Raw genomic sequence first — 16,872 nt, forward strand, 5'->3', positions numbered from 1 at the left:
CTACTCATGTACCCTCACCCTTACCCAAACACTCATGCATCTGCTCACTTACCTATACAGCCACTCATGTACCCTCTCATTCACCATTTACACCCACTCACTCTAATTGACACAGCCACTTGCTCACCCATACAAACTCACACAACCACACACTCATCTAAGGTCTCTCACATACCCATTCACTCATCCATAAACTCACACAGCCACTTACTCACCCATACAGCTGCTCACACACCCACTAATTCACCCATACAGCCACACACACACCCAGTCATGCACGGAGATACACAGTTACAGACACTCACTTAATCTATGTGTTAAAATAGAATCACTCATTAGTAGTACACAAAGTAAAGTAATCTAACTTTTGTGATACCTTAGTAGATATGTTTAACACTCAAACATTTAGAAAACACTCACAATCACTGGATGACATAATCAGAGATGTCATCAGTGATGTTACTGACCATGTCATGAGTGATGTAATATGTGAGGTCATAAGCAGTGCATTGCAGGGGCATTAAGTTATAGTTAGCTCAGGTAACTATAACTGCTGAATTTCTATAGTTTCATACGAGTGAAATCTGAGGCAACTTGGGAGTAATATATATATATATATATATATATATATATATATATATATATATATATATATACACACACACACACACACACACACACACACACACAAATTGTAATCATAAAGATTATGTATATAGCGCTTGCAACCACTGACTAGGCATTGAAGCTGTTCTCGGCGACTAGCCTGCTACTTTCTAACCAAAGTAGATTAGTGGTGGATTAGTAGAGGGAAAGTATAAATTGTTATTGGGAGTAGTAGACATGTGCACCTGCTAGGTGGATGGGTAGGATAAAGGAGGGCTAAAGGAGGAAAGAGTTTGAAAAGGGTTTTGGGAGTCTATAGTAGTGAGAGGTTTGGGATGAGTCAGAGAGTGAAGGTAGGGGTATAGTTTGAAGGGGTTTAGGATGAGCCGTAGAGTAGTGGTTTGGAGAGAGCTGTAAAGCTTTTTGATTTTTTTTCCAGTAGGTAGAACATATATAAATATAGATACATACCCACACACAAAAGGTATACACACTTAGAGATGGTAAGATATTACACATATGCAAAATAATTTTGAAGTATAACATTGTACTATATAAAGACCCATATTTCCATACATGGATAAATATTTGCAAACTTGTGCATTACATTTTTTGCTGTTGATAAAGTTTATAATCTGCCCCCAATATTTCAATAAAGAAGCACTAATGGAAACATTTCCTAGAATCATATTTTCACATTGTGACATATGTGTTATTATAGAAAAATAAACCCATAAGCATGCACTCATCCACCTATCGATATTGATATATTGAGCTACTTATATTTGGATATATGGATAAAGGTTTTATATATAATAAGTATATATTTTATTTATGTTCCTCCAATAAGTATAATATATATACATACCCCGTTATAATATATAGGCAAAATGTATACATAGACACATTAACACAAATATACTTATGCAATTTTATGTACTATTGAAGATAGGTGGACATTATAAATACCCATATGTACATGCCTGTACTGTTATTTACAAGCTGAGGTATTCACATTTTAGTTGAATATATTTGTTTTAGTTATTTGTTATTATATATCGATAAATTGTTAAGTACTTACATATGTACCCTATAGAATGTATTGTCATTTGGAAGAAATAGGTCAGCAAGCATAAGCTCCTCTGCTTATATGTTACATATATATTGACTTTCACATATATAATAAGGATAAGATTTGATTACAGGGATATATATGAATACATACAGACTTATACATTCACATAGACACACACCACATATACGCACAATCCTAATTCTTTTTTATTTGTTAGTATTATTTGTTTTTATTATTTATTTAGGATAATTTCCGTTTAACACCTTAAGTGCTGCGCCTATTCCAACGGCCGACGGCACCACTATCTCGGGAGTGCTGCCGTCGGCCGTTGGACGTTCCAACTGCACCTGCGCAATGGAACGTTCAGCACTGGAGCTGGACGTTCCATAGCTGCTAAGGTGTTAAGTAATAAGTGTAGTTGCTTAACATTTACACAAACTTTCTGTATAATCATATTTTAGATGTTGTGATGTGTTATCGTAGTAAACCAAACCCATAAGCATATAGTCAAATGCTTATTTGTAAGCTATGCAATTACCTATATACATATTGAATATAAAAGTAAAAATATATATGTTTTAAATAAGTTATATATACTTTTGTACCAAGAAATGCACATATCAAATATATACATATACGTGTTTATTTGCACACATTTTTGCACTACTGGTGTCTTGTGAATACTATTGTTGTACATTTGCGTTATGAGTATGGCAGTCATGTATGAAAGAGCCAACTCTCCAGTATTCTTCTGAAGATAAGATGGCTATCCGTGGATCTGTTTGGTGCTAATGAATTCTATAGTTTGGCTGCTTGAAGAGAGAAAGATGCTCCACCCATGTTATTTTTTGTGTGCTAGGATTTTGAGGCAGTGCACCAGTCTGGAGTGGAGGTTTCTTTGTTGTATGCATTTGGTGAATTTCTTTCTGATGAAAAGTGGTCCATTGCCATTTGTTTCTTTGTGGGTGATACAAATAGCTTTAAAGTGGCAACTGTTTATTAATGTAGGGACAAATGCAAAAACAAGAGTTGATGGACAGAATGCAGAACAATGTCATACATTCACCCCAGTACGTAGATCTGGGCCTACAACCATCGTTTTTTGCTCACTGTGCCATTCCAGTTTGAACCCAGCCATATGAAAATCAGTCTTGACCCTATGCCCCATGGGAACAGTCCAGCCCGAACTGCCAAGCCAGGTCCTCCCTGGACTGGAAACAAGCATCCTAGGACCGGTTTCGGGCCCTTATCAGCCAGAATAGCTTGATTCCAGTGGCATGGAGAGCACAGGACTCACGTCTGAGCATACCTGTCCCACTCTGGCTGACAAATGCATGTTGTGTATTAATGTAGGGACTCAGGAGTAGACTGACAGCAGAGTTCTGAATTTGTTTTATACTTTTCATAGTTGATAGAGATGATCTATGGTAAATGCCATAATCAAGTTTAGACAGTACAAGAGAGACAGTGGCTTCGACCTTGTGTGTAAATTACGGGGATGGCAGTTTTCATAGTTATAAAGCTTGATCCTAAAATCTTATCCATTTGGACATTCATTGATACTTTGGAGTCCATGGTAATTTATGAGGTTACTTACCTGCTTTGAAAATGCAGGAAGTGATGCAACTTTATCTGGCCTGGCGAAGAGTGGGTCATACATTTTTCAGCCCCCACAGCTGAGTCTTTTAGTTTTGGACGCATTCAATTTTAGTTGACTCCAGCTCAACAGCCTAGAGGCAACTGAAGATTTTTGAGTTTCCACTGTCTGTGAGGCTTTCAAGTTTAAGACGTATTTGTGTGTCATATGCGTAGTTATTGCAGATGAACTGATAATTATTGATCACTGCTGGTAATTACTTCATGTAGATGTTGTAAAGCATGGGTGAGAAGATAGAGCCTTAAGTCACTCCTGCTTTTATTGTGTAGGAAGTGGATGAGAAAGGAGGAGTAGGGATAGTATTTGTTCCATTTTGAAGGTAGGGTGTTATCCAATTGAGAATGGTAACCTTTATGCCGGCTTTGTGGAGACTCTGGATTGGAGTGCCATGATCAACTGTGTCGGAGGAGGCTGAAAGGTCCAAGAGAAGTAGTACAGCATCACCCATTGTGGTCTACTGTATTTTCTAATCACAGACACACTTTCTACTGGTAATGGTCATTCTCCAGAATAAATTGAGGCTAATAAACTATTGACTCCAGAGATCAAAAACACTCAAGTAGCCCACCTTTGAAGTTGCTGGAAGGTGCTGTACTGCGCTAACATCTTCAATATTCTTTTCGAAACTATTTGTGTGATGTGTGTAAATCATGGGTAGGTCTGAACCCCTCTGCCCCCCCACCTTCGGCCTGCCCTATCCTTAAAAAAGTAATGAGACTAAGTTGCCGTTTTTGCAACAATTAGTTGACTTCTAGCTGCAGCAGATAATAGCAGCTTTATTTCTACAGCTGACTGTCAGGAGCAGTAGTCTTGAACTCCAAGGGTGTTTGCGCAATATTCCTCATCAATCTGTCTTTGCTGTTTTTGTGCCACTCTGTCAGAAGATAAGTGAGAATTCCCCAGCTAGACTGGAGGACAGAAGATAGGCAATGAGTGATCCACAATTTGATGTTGGCAGGAATCATCCTGCTACGGCAGAAAGCTATTGATCTTTCAACACTTTGGCTGCGTACTGTGGTGGTACGGCTGCTTTTGTTGCTGTAGCTGTTGTTGCCAGTAAGTGACGTGACACCTTTGGTGGTGGCATTCTTTTATGACGTCTGTAGTGTTAATTGTGGAAGAACACAGTACTTGAGATGCAGAGGCTCCGCATCTTATTCTATGCTTTCAGTTTTTGGCCTGTTAGCCTTAGCAGTGTAGATCTTCTTCAAGAAACTATATGCTTTTACCCAGAGTTTCTAAATCTTAGAGCTCTATTTTTTTTATTTTAAATCTTTTTTCAGTATTGCCATTTGTTCCTTGGCATGTCTCCTGCTAATCTTTGAATAGCTTTCCAGAGTGCCCTTTTATATTGCCTGGAGACAGCTTAAGCACTGACCACCTTCATGGAGATCGCAGACTTTGCAAACTACTGAATCCAGATGTCCGACTCCTTATCTGGTGGGGGGGAGAAAGTTGAACCAATGAATGCCTTGTACTAATTGCTAAGAAGAGTATAAAAGCAGGTTAAGGAACAGTGTATAGGAACAGCAGATTTCGACACGGAATGCTGAATTTCTTTTGAAGGCAGCTTGAAAGCGGATTGATTTAAAAATGTGTTTGTGAAAGGTTTAGTCCAGGGACCATATGGAGAAGCACTATTATCTGATAGAAACTTATAACCGTAGATTCCTTACCATAGAAGTATCCCCAGGTGTCAGCGTGGATCTGGAAGTTTTTCGTGAGCAGCACCCCCTGCGCGTTGGTAGGTGACGTTCGGATCCGCATGGTGTTATGCATGCCAGAAGTGACATCTGCAGTGCCTATATAGGCACCACCCAGGCGTGCTGATGTCAGTTCTTTTCTTTTTGCGCCATCCTGAGCAGATAGTGGAAGAGCTACCCCATACTCTCTTTTTGACTACGCTTTTTCAACTTTTTGTTGAAGTCCTTTTTGAGATCTTACCTCCTGGTGTGGCAGGGATGTGCTCCAAAAAGTCTGGCTTCAAGCTCTGCTGCACCAGTCACTTACATGTCGGTTATGGACCTACATCTTGTTTGTCTGTGGTGCCTAAAGTGGGACCATAACCCGAAGGCCTGGCCTGACTGCAGCACCAAGCTTCTGAAGGCCTTGAGGGAGTGATCCCTCAAGCGCCTGGCGGCTCGACCCATGAGGTCCAGGTCAAGAGGAAGGTCCGGGGAGTGGTTGCGGAGTCCGAGGTCATCGTTCTGTTCCATGTCATTGTGCCGTTCGGGCAAGTCTCAGAGCCACAAGAAGAAAACGAAGTTGAAGCGCTCTTTGAATTCACCTCATCTGTCGTACAAGGGAGCCTCCCTCAAGGCCTGGCTCAGCGGTTGACCCAGCACCTAGGATGACTGCCCCTTCCCACACTTAAGGTAGCCAGAACAACCTCTACTCGAATACAGGAATTTTACGAGGCCATGCACCGCATATTTAAGCACCTTTGAGTACCGTAAATTCGGGAGAAGCTCCTATGGAATCCACACTGGCAGCTCCGGCACCACTCAAGCCTCAAGGATCCACACATTGAGTCGACATTCCCCAGCACCAGTCCAGAGACCAACTCTTCTGGCACTGGCCGCACCATCCCCATTCTCATCCCAGACTCTGACATGGAGCCAAAGGGGCGTCATCCGCTGCTGCGGCCGACTGGAGCTACGCCTTCCAGGTCAGAGCCTGAACCCTATTCTTATGGGTTAGGGTTCGGGAAGAAATGTGAAGGGGTGCTAGACCCTGAGGTATACCAGCCTTATGAATCCTTGGACTGGTGTGAGGTTTTGGGTGAAGCCTGTTAAGTGCCCACTTCTACAGTTACTGACATGCCTTCTCCCCCTACTGTGGTTATGGAGGAGGAAGCATCATTTGCAATGGTGGTATGGAGGGTGGCTGAGGTTCTGGACCTTAGCTTGCCCTCAGTGGCAGTTAAGACTAATGTCTTGACGGAAGTGCTTTAGCTGGGAGTGTTCGCTTCTGAACCGCTTCTCCCCTTTAATAAAGCAATTACTGATGTCCCGCTTGGGACCTAGTCCAAGCCCAGCACAGGGGGCCTGTGAACAGCACTGTTGCCTGCTCATCGCCCTGCTCCTGGGGACCCCAAATTCCCCACTGAACACCCTACATCGGGTTGATTGTCCAAGCCCTCCACTTCTATAAATCTTGGCAGATTCCCAACCAACAGCCGGATCGGGAATACAAGAGGCTGGACAATTTTGGCATGAAAATGTTTTCTTCCTCCAGCCTAGCATTCAGTCTTTACCACCACATGCTTATTGGGCAGCAACTCCCATGCCCTGTAGGATAAGGTTGCGCAGGTGCTGACAATGGTCCCGGAGGAGTTCCAGGGCATACTCTCCCAGGCTGTTGCTGAAGGATGGGATGCAGCTAAGTGCACCATTCGCTGCTGACTAGACACCACCGACTCACTAGGTAGAGTGGTTTTGTTGACGGTGGCCCTGAGAGGCTACGCCTGGTTGAGGAATACTGGCTTCTCTGGGGATGTCACTAATGGACATGCCCTTTGATGACTACTGTCTCTTCGGAGATAAGGTAGATTTGGTGTGGAGCTCTTTAAGGACAACAGGTCTACAGCTAGGTCCTTGTTTTTTTTCCATGGCCCCTCTTCACCCTCAATCCGCCTTTCACTCCTTTCATTGCCAATGAAGGAGCGTTCAGCTGCGTCCTTACCTGCCCGGCCATCACGGCATGCAAGCTTTACAATTTCTGGTGGCTGTGCACGTTGTACCTACCGGCCCAGTGGGTCAGGTGGCCATTGGCTGGGTCAGTCCATCACCACCTCCAGCAGCCACAGTCTCCAGACCCTTCTAGTCTCCCCGTTTACCATCATAGGATCCCAGTAGGCAGCAGGTATCACCATCAACAGCCCCGCTGACAGTCCATAACATCGGAAAGGTAAGTTTTGCAGATTGTCTGAAGGGGCTCATTCCTCCCCTTCAAAACTACCCATTCCTCCATGCCAACTACTTATGACCGGCTCACAGAAGACCATATATCACTCCTTCGCCAGGAGGTGACAGCTCTTTTGGCCAAAGGAGCCATAAAGAGTGCTGATACCAGAAGTAGGTTGTTGTTGCAATTCCCGCAACTTTCTGGTGTCCAAGAAGGACAGAGGCCTTCGTCCTATCCTCGACCTGCATTTTCTCAATTTCTTTCTCATGAAGGAGAAAATCAAGCTGCTCACTCTTGCTCAGGTCCAGTCTGTCCTGGATTCAGAAGACTCTATACTAGTGTTGGACTTTCACAATGTATATTTCCACATTCGTGTCCTGCCTGCCCCCAGGCGTTACCTGCGGTTCACAATTGGCAACAAGCACTTTTAAGTTTGCTGGATTTTGGTGAGATGGACTCTGAGGCAGCTGGGCCTCATAGCCACTTGCATCCTGCTTGTGATATATGCCCGTTAGCATATGTGGGCTCTGTAGTGGAACCTGAAGCTCCAGTGGGCACAGCATTCGGGGAACCTCTCCGACATGGTCCAGATTTCGGAGGGACCAGCAAAAGATTGGCTCAATGGCACACAACTTGCCCTTCACCAACCAAATCTGACAGTAGTGGCAGATGCGTTACTCCTGTGGCCATCTGGGAGAGGTGGAGATTCGAGAACCTGGCCTCTGACGGAATCAGGCCTCCCCATCAACCTGTTGGAGCTCCAAGCGATTCAATTGGCATTGAAAGCCTTTCTAACTTCCAGTCGGGGAACCGTTGTTTTGGATGTCGACCTACACAAACTAAGGACTCCACTTCAGTGGGTGGATTTTTATATAATTGCCATTCTTATGAGGGAAATATCCTTGTTATCTCAAAGAAGGTGGTCGCAAATTGCATTATTCACCGACACGTGTCGACGCACATACTGTGCTACGTTTGTGGAACAGATGAGGACATTAGAAAAGGAGTCGTCTTTAATCTTTTTTTTATAGATTCCTACAAGCTATCTCAAATCAATGACAGATGTAAATATTCTGTATGTTTTCTCTCTTTTAAATTACTGTTTTTGTGTATTCTCTATGTATTTTAAGACATTTTTGCTTAGTCTTTTTATGCGATGTAATTTTAGTTTGCGAGATGTTGTAATTATATATGATATATTGATTGACTCTTTATTAAAGTTTTGAGAGATAAAGATCTAGTAAACTTCCGACTCATTCAAAATTTGGGTTATGAGTGCTTGTCATGTGGGTGTCTGTATGTAGAGCTGGTGTAAGATGGAACAGTTTCTTACCTGTAACTCCAGTTCTCTTATAGGGGTATTTCAAAGATAAATCATAAGCACTTGAATAGTCTCGCCCACGTGCGGGGACCTCGGAGCACTTCTTTTAGATATATCTTCTTATGTGCATATTTTTCGCCTTTCTTTAGGAAGGCATGTAAAGATACTTAAGAGATAGAGAGACAATAATGCAGCCTAAATATATAGGCTACATTGGCCACATCTTCATCTTGAAGTGCAAAAAGGGTGCCAGTACACTATATTTAAAGTAATTTTCAGTGTTTGACATACAGAAGAATACCCTTGAGAAAACTCCTTTTTAGATCTCGGCTAGCATAGGCTGTGCAGATACGCAGTCTCGCTGACGAGATTTTATGTTTTAGAGTACTTTCACTAGCAGGGAAAAGCCCTGCCCCTCTTTTCCATTGGCTGGCGTCACCGTTCATGCTAAATGGTGGCCAGCCCTTGGAAAAGAGGTTACAGTGAAATACTATTTTCTCTTTTCCAGCCGTCCCACTCGGACTGGCTGCCCCGACTTACTGCTGGCGTAAAAAGGTTTCTTATCTTCTTTATGGGGCGAAAGAGATGGCCCCATAAAGAAGATAATAAACCTTTTACGCCAGCAGGCCGAGGCCGTCCAAGTGGGACGGCAGAAAAAAGAGAAAATTACTATGTCACCAAAGCCTCTCTGCCAGTGCACCAGATCATAATCGGCAGCTATTACAACAGATAGAACAACGTTTGTGAGTGCGCGGGTGCCCACCCGCGACTTTGGCCTTATTTTAATGTTTTAGCGCACGGGTGCCCAGCCTACGACTTTGCCCGTATTTCGTTATTATAATCACAGCGGGTGCCCACCCCCCGTCTCACCGCAGCAGCACCAAGCGAAGAGAGTTGCTGCCGGGCCGCTGCCTAGTGCGACCCGGAAGCTGTCTGCCTGGTTGGGGGAGCGGGCCTGCATCCGGTAGAAGAGTGCGGGTAGAGCCTTGCCGGTTCGACATCCAAGTCCCAGGTCCGAGGTGAAGCGGAGAAGTGGCGTCCGAGGCTGCCGATAGCAGAGCGAGGCTCCCGTGATGAAGGAGAGAGCCCCGCGTCGTGCTGAACGAGGCCATCCCAGAGCCTGCCTTTCGCCACTGAGGAGACAGCACCGGCAGAGAGAGAGCACCGCTGGGTAGGCGCCGCTCCAGAGCCCCGGAAACAGAGTCCTGCCTTCGCCCCCCCAGCCGGTGAGTGGTACGAGGGAGTCCGGGTGGGGAGAGGCAGACTCAGAGCGGCCCCGTCTGGCAGCGGGCCGCTCCACCGGTTCCCTATGTGTTTAGTGGGCCCCCGTGGGGGTCCCAAGGCCCCGTGGGCTAGTGCCGCCCATGATGGGCATTATTTCCCAGCTGCCCCACTTTTGCAGGGGTCAGCTCCAACCTCAGGCCATATTTCATATTTAAGAACGCCAGTGCGCTCCACACTGCTTGGGGGCCAGTTCCGGCACTCTTTGGGGGGCATAATCATTTCAGGAGCCAGAGTGCTATTAGGCACATGTTTGTTTTAGAGCCTAGAAGGCTCCAAACTAGCTTTGGGTAAATCAGCAAATGATATATTTAAATTTAAATAGGCAAACATATTTGCGCTTATTGCTTACATGCAATGTATGGGACTTTATGCTGCATACAGACCGACAAAGTGATGGATATTTTACTGGTATAATACTAAACAACTGATTCCTCTCCCAAACACCTTTGTGCTTTAAAGAAAAATTGTAAAGAACCCAGAGTTAAAAATAATTCACACCATTAGACCATTAAAAGAATGCTGTGATTTAGAACATTAAAATGTTGTGGACCGGGGGGAGTTGCTAAGCCGGCGATCATGGCGGTTGTGTAGAGCGTGAGCTCCAACCAGCCAACATCCATCCTGTTCGTTAATCCTGGCCCTGGTCATCTGAGAGGGCACCCAGTGAGCCTGTGCGGTCACCGGATCCCGGGGGCATAAGCTGACGCCAAAAAACGGAGAGGAAATCGGCTCCGACAATCGCTGAGAGTCCCGGCGGGCGGGCGAGATCGGAGCGGTCCGACGGGGCCTCGATTTTGGTGAAGCCCGACTGGCGGAGGCTGCTGGAGAGGAGAGCCGGTGCAGCGTGAGCCGCCTACCCGCTCGGGAGCCAAGAAACTTAAGGGACCGCGTCCAACGCTGGGAGGGGGCAAGGCGACACAGCGACGCTGCGGGAAAGCGGCAGGACGACACAGCGACGCTGCCGGCCGAAGCAGAGGCTGGACCCCGGGGCAGCCGGAGAGAGCGACCGCCATTTTAGGATGCCTCCGTCGCAACACAGACCCGCGGCGAGACGCGACTGAGCTGCTCTGCTGGGAGCCCCAGGTTAGTGAAGAGCGCCGGGGTCCTCTGGGAATTACCCTGCCGGGACCGAGTGATCGCAGTGAACGGACCAGTGGACAGCAGTGAGGCAAGGGCGATTGGTGTCTGGGGCCTCGGGGGTCAGTTCGGGCCCTGGTGCACACGTGATAAAGCGCTGGCCGTCAGGTGGGGACACTGTTGAATCGGCGCCTTCAGACACCACAGCCGTGGCGGTTGGTGACCACTTTGCACGAGCCCTTACCTGGGGGATACGGCGTGGATAGCGAGAGCTGGCGCGGTTGGCGGCAAGTGGGGGCCCCCCTCAATGAAGCAGGTGATCAACGATTGGCAGCTGCATAATTGTGTGTCAGGGCTACGACAGACACAGGCAATACAGCGTCCCGTGCAACAACCCTCGCACTGCAAGCATCATGACGCGAGACGGAGCCGGTGGAGGACAGGGCAAGCAGGGGCCCTTAGACAAATTCACAGAGGCGGTCGGCTCCGGGGGATCACAGTCACAGGTGCCCGACAATGCGGCGCTATTGGCAGCATTTACGCAATCAAGAGATGCCCTGGATGCCAAAATAGGTGCAGTTGGACCCGATGGTATGCTTCTCCGCCAGGATCTGCGGAACGCGGTGGAGCGCATCACAGGTGCGGTATCTCGGAGGTGTAGGATGATGTCTCTACCCTGAAGAAGAGAGTCTTAGCCTTGGAAAAAACACAGAAAGGCTTAGTTCTACGAACTGAGGATGCGGAGGGGCGCGCCCGGCGAAATAACCTCCGCTTTGTTGGTTTTCCGGAGAACTGCGAAGGGGGTGATGCCGAGCGCTTCCTGGCACGTTGGCTGGAGGGCTGGATCCCAGCAGACGTCCTCTCCCGCTGCTTTGTGGTTGAGAGGGCTCATCGTGCGCTGATGTAGAAGCCCCCCGCTGGCGCGCGCCCGCGACCTATTATCGCCAAATTCCTGAACTATGCTGATCGAGACACCATCCTGCGGCAGGCGAGACTGAAAGGCACGCTTACCTATGAGAATGCCAACATCTTCATCTTCCCGGACTACACGAAACTTGTACAGCAACAACGCCAATCCTTTATTGCAGCCAAGGCTCGTCTCCGGGGCCTTAAGATCCAGTACGCATTGCTTTACCCGGCGAGGTTGCGTGTCGTCTTCAAGTCCCGCACTCTTTTCTTTGACACTCCAGAAGAGGTCTTTCAGTGGACGGATGAAACTGTGAAGGTTCGGACTAACACAGCGAAAGGGGGGATTCGGACTCCTCCTCAAGTAGCATTGCCAGGGAGGGCCTCAGAAGTCACATTTCAGCGCCCCCGGAGATCGCGCTCGAGCCGTGGCTCGCGCTCTGGGTCGGCTTCCCGCCCAGGGGCTGCCTCGCAGGAACAGCAAGACGATGTGCCTTGACTTTGGGGGGAACTGGCCCATAATCACCTGTATATGCCCGAAACAGATGACCAGGTGCACTTTTGCTTAGGCTGGTAGCCACACCCGGTCTAGAGGGGGGAGGGAGTGACAGCCTAGTTCTTTATGGGCTGGAGCTGGGGGATCCATTGGAGGGGGTGGTTCTCAGTTTCCCGTTGGGGACTGGGCCACGATCGGACCACGACAGGTGCTTCCATGTTTGGGAGGTGCGGGTGGGGGGAGGGAGGGGGGGTGTTGGGGTTTGGTTTTGGGGGGGGGGAGGGACTGCGCTAGACTTCTGCTTGCTGACTGCCTTGTTGTACGCCGTTTGTGCTGGTGTGATGCCAGGTTACTACATGTATTTCTGGTCAAATGTCTATTGCTAGAGAGGGGGGGGGGCGGTTAGGCCCAGGCGCGATACGAATCTTGAGTTGGAATGTGCGGGGAATGTTGGATAAGGTGAAGAGGGGGGCAGTATTTACATGTGCTAGGAGGCCGGGGACAGACGTACTCTTCTTACAGGAAACACACCTACTTGGTACGAAAGCATTGTGCCTTCAGCGATGTGGGTTTGTACACACATACCACTCGGGGTTCACAAGGGGCTCCAGGGGGGTGGCGGTCCTCATTCATCGAAGGGTTCCTTTTGTACACAAAAGCACCTGGACAGACACGCAGGGCAGATACGTCTTTGTGCAGGGAGAAATTGGAGGGGACACAGTAATCCTTGGCAGCGTCTACGCCCCACCGCCACTACAGTGGTCACTGGTGGAGAGGCTCCTGTCCCTCTGGGTTGACATGTCAATCTTAGGGGGGGACTGGAACGACGTCATGGACATAACTAGTGATAGATGGCGGAGTGCTGCAGACGCCCAGGACCTGGGGAGGATTGCGGGTCCTACTACCAAGCTGCGGGCATTGGCCACAAGTCTTGACTGGGTAGATACATGGAGGCATAAGCATGGGTCCAGTAGGGACTTCAAATATTTCTCCACATCGAGGGAATCCTTTTCCAGATTGGATTATATTTTTGTTCCGAGGGTATTGGCTCAGAGAGTGCTATCCGCGGAGATTATGCAGCGGGCGCTATCTGACCACTCGCCGGTATATGTTACGCTAGATACTGGTCATGCTAGGCAGCCATTTCGGTGGCGTATGTCGGCCTGGCACTTGATGCAAGACGCCTGCCGCGCACATATGACTACGGAACTGGATCATTTTCTCTCCACGAACGTAGGGACGGTGGACTCCCCGGCGCTGCTCTGGGAAGCATTGAAGCCCACATTGCGAGGGTTAGATATTTCATGGTGTGCGGCGGCACGGAGGGAGAAACGTAGGGACCTAGTGAGGCGTGAGGCGGAGCTGGAGGCTCTGGAGCGCAGGAGTCAGGAGGAGGATGGCAGACCAGCTAGGCGGCAGCTGGCACTGGCGCAACAGCAATATGCTACCGTGCTGTTAGATGAGGCGCGGCAGGCCTGGCTGGCCACACGCAGTCGGATTTACCAATGGGGCGACAAGTCCTGCAAAATGCTGCATCGCCTGTGTCAGGGCATCATGCATGCCCAGCCACTGCCCCCGATAGTGAGCCCAGAAGGGGCACCTATCTTGGAACCTGCCGCACTCGCTGAAAGCTTTGCGGAATATTATGAGGAGCTATATGCGCCCCAGGAGTGCCTAGAGGCTAGGGTTATACGGCGATTCATTGATGATCTCCCACCGAAGACCGTTTCCGACGAGGCACGAGACCTTTTAGACCGTCCTCTGACGGATGATGAATTAGCTACGGCGCTAGGTGAATTGAATCCGGGCAAAGCACCAGGGCCCAATGGGTTCCCTAGTGAATTCTTTCGGCGCTTCGCGACGCAGCTGAGCCCTCATTTCCGACCAGTGATTGAAGAGGAGTGCGAAAGCGGAACACTCCCCCCGGACTGGCGACACGCGGAAGTGGTGGTGTTTTTAAAGCCTGGGAGACCTCCGGAGAGTCACGTGTCGTACCGCCCAATCTCCCTGCTCAATACAGAGGCCAAGATCCTAGCTAAGGCACCAGAACTACTTATCCCAGAAGGCCGTCCTTCTGGGAGGGACCACGCATGTTTTAAATGACGACCAGCTCACGGAGCATTGTGCGTAATTCTTTGATGTTTCAGGACGTCTGTTGCAGGGCGGCTGCTGTGCACGCAGATTTCCTTTGCGTGCCTTCTGTGGCGCACGCTGCCATTTGGTACAGTTCCATTCCGGAGCTGCTTTCTTGAGTGCCCGGGAGCTGGTTCCGCTCGGGGTACTAATCACTGCCGACATTCTGCTCGAACGAGCAGTGGCTGGGGTTCTGTTTCTTTCTCTGCGGCTATGGAAGAAGTGCTTCTCAGAGATCCTCGTCGGCGTACGAAAGGATTATTTCAAGGGAGAAGGTCCAGCGAGGTAGCGGCCGTCCACCGGATTTCAGGACAACTCCAGTAACTCACAGCTAAATCTAGCGTGTATTTTTCAGCAGCTGGATTTCCGGATTATAATTTGCTTTTGCATGAATATATTGGGAGTACTTTTCATTTCTTGCCTTTTACGTTTTGCCTCGCTATAAGCAGGTGTTCTGAGGATTTGGATGTATCATGGTCTTGGTTCACCTTTGAATCCCAGCATCTGCTTTTTCCTCCCAAGACATTGTCTAATTGTTCTTTTCTGTCAAATTTGTTTTGGTTTACTTATTGGTACATGGGAATGAGAGAAAGGTTATGTGTGTGGCTTCGTGTTCTGCATTATTTAACGAACTGAAAGAAGAGAATGGAGTGGTAACTGTTTTGCTTTGTTTTGAAGATAGTAATTCTTCCAGGGAGAGAGAAGGTATCTCACCAAGTAGAGGGAACACTCGTCACCGATGTGGGAGTCATATGACCGGTATTGGTTTTAGCTACTGGGACTCTATGAGAGTAGCCAGTATTATAGAAGTGTATTAACCGTGTGCTTTTTCTTACAGGTATCCCTGTCCCTGCTGTTCCTACCCTAATTTCTATCCCCCACATGATCGCCTCAATACTCTGTGTCTGCTTAGTCAGAGTTGGGGATATCAAGAGGTGGACCCCTTTGAGCATCGCCCAGATCCTGAGGAGTACCAGTGATCTTGACACATTGGTCTTCTAGTCATTCCTGTAGGGGCCTCATGTGGAGACGTGCATTTGGTGTGAGAAATATGCAGGAGGCCATCGAGCCCAGGAGCAAGGAGACCTTCCTCAAGGTTGGCCGAGAGATTGCCATGAGAACCTGAGCCTTCAGAAGGATCGATAAGCGTCTCTCTTACGACGGACACACGCTTGCCTTAAGTGTAATGATGGAGGACCCCAAATATTGCAGGAACTGTACTGGGATTAAGGTTGACTTTGCATGGTTGACATGAAGGCCTAGCCAAAGGAGAAGATCGGTGGTCCAACTGAAGTGATGCTGAGCCTCCTGAGATGTGGATGCTTTGATCAGGCAATCGTCTGGATAGGGAAAGACGAACACCTTTTGTTTCCTTAGCTGGGCCGCAATTATGGCTATGCATTTTGAGAAAGTTCTGGGTGCTGATTTCAAGCCAAATCAAAGTACTCGGTATTGATAGTGGTTGTGTCCCACTACAAACCTCAAGAACTTGCTATGATTTCTGGTAATGGGTACGTGAAAGTATGTGCCTTGGAGGTCGATGATGCATAGCCCTTTGTGTAACTGAGGATAAATTTGGTGCAATGCCAACATCCGGAATCTTTCTCTACGAATCCACTTGTTGGCCGTTCTGAGGTAAAAAATGGGTCTGAACTCGTTCTAGTCTTTCTTTTTGAAGAGAAAAAAACCTTTAATATTGCTCTGTGCCACGTTGTAGAGGAGGTACAGGTTTCACCAACAGTTTCTTTAAGAAAATGATGGCCTCCGATTGTAAGTGTTGCATTTGGAACCTGGATTGTTGCGGGGGTATAGACTGTGGAGGGCTGATGAATCTGAGAGAAAATCCATTGCAAACAATATTCAGCATCCACTTGTCTTGCGTGATGTTTTAGCACTCTGCCAGGTAATGTTGAATGCTTCCCCCTACCGGAGTGGGAAACGGAAGAGGGGGAAGAAAGGACTCAAGGTTTCGACCCTGCTGGTAGTTTTTCTTCTTGCGCAAGTTGCTGACCTGATCTTCCTCTGGCCTGTCGCTTTTAATAAGGCTGGTAGGATCGTTGGTACTGTTTTTGCGTACTTGACTGGCGACCGTGATACCACCGAGGGGTTTGAACCCTCTGTGTGGGGTAGCGCCATTGAAAAGGCTTGAAAGATTTACGCTGCTCCTTAGGTCTTACTAGGCCAACTGCTTTCAGCGTCTCCACTTCTGCCTTCATCCTGGCCATTTCTTCATCGGCATGAGTGCTGAAAAGAGTTGTCCCTGAAAACGGAAGATTCAGGATGCGCTGTTGTGATTCAGTTTAAGAAATGCCAGGTGCAACCTCGAGTGTTGCTAAAGAGCTAAGCCGAGGCAATATTTGTGTGCAGCAAGAAGAGATGTGTCTGCTGCTGCGCTTATCGCTTGATTAGAA

The sequence above is a fragment of the Lissotriton vulgaris genome, chromosome 12, assembly GCF_964263255.1.
Source record: "Lissotriton vulgaris chromosome 12, aLisVul1.2, whole genome shotgun sequence".
Taxonomy (NCBI): Eukaryota; Metazoa; Chordata; class Amphibia; order Caudata; family Salamandridae; genus Lissotriton; species Lissotriton vulgaris.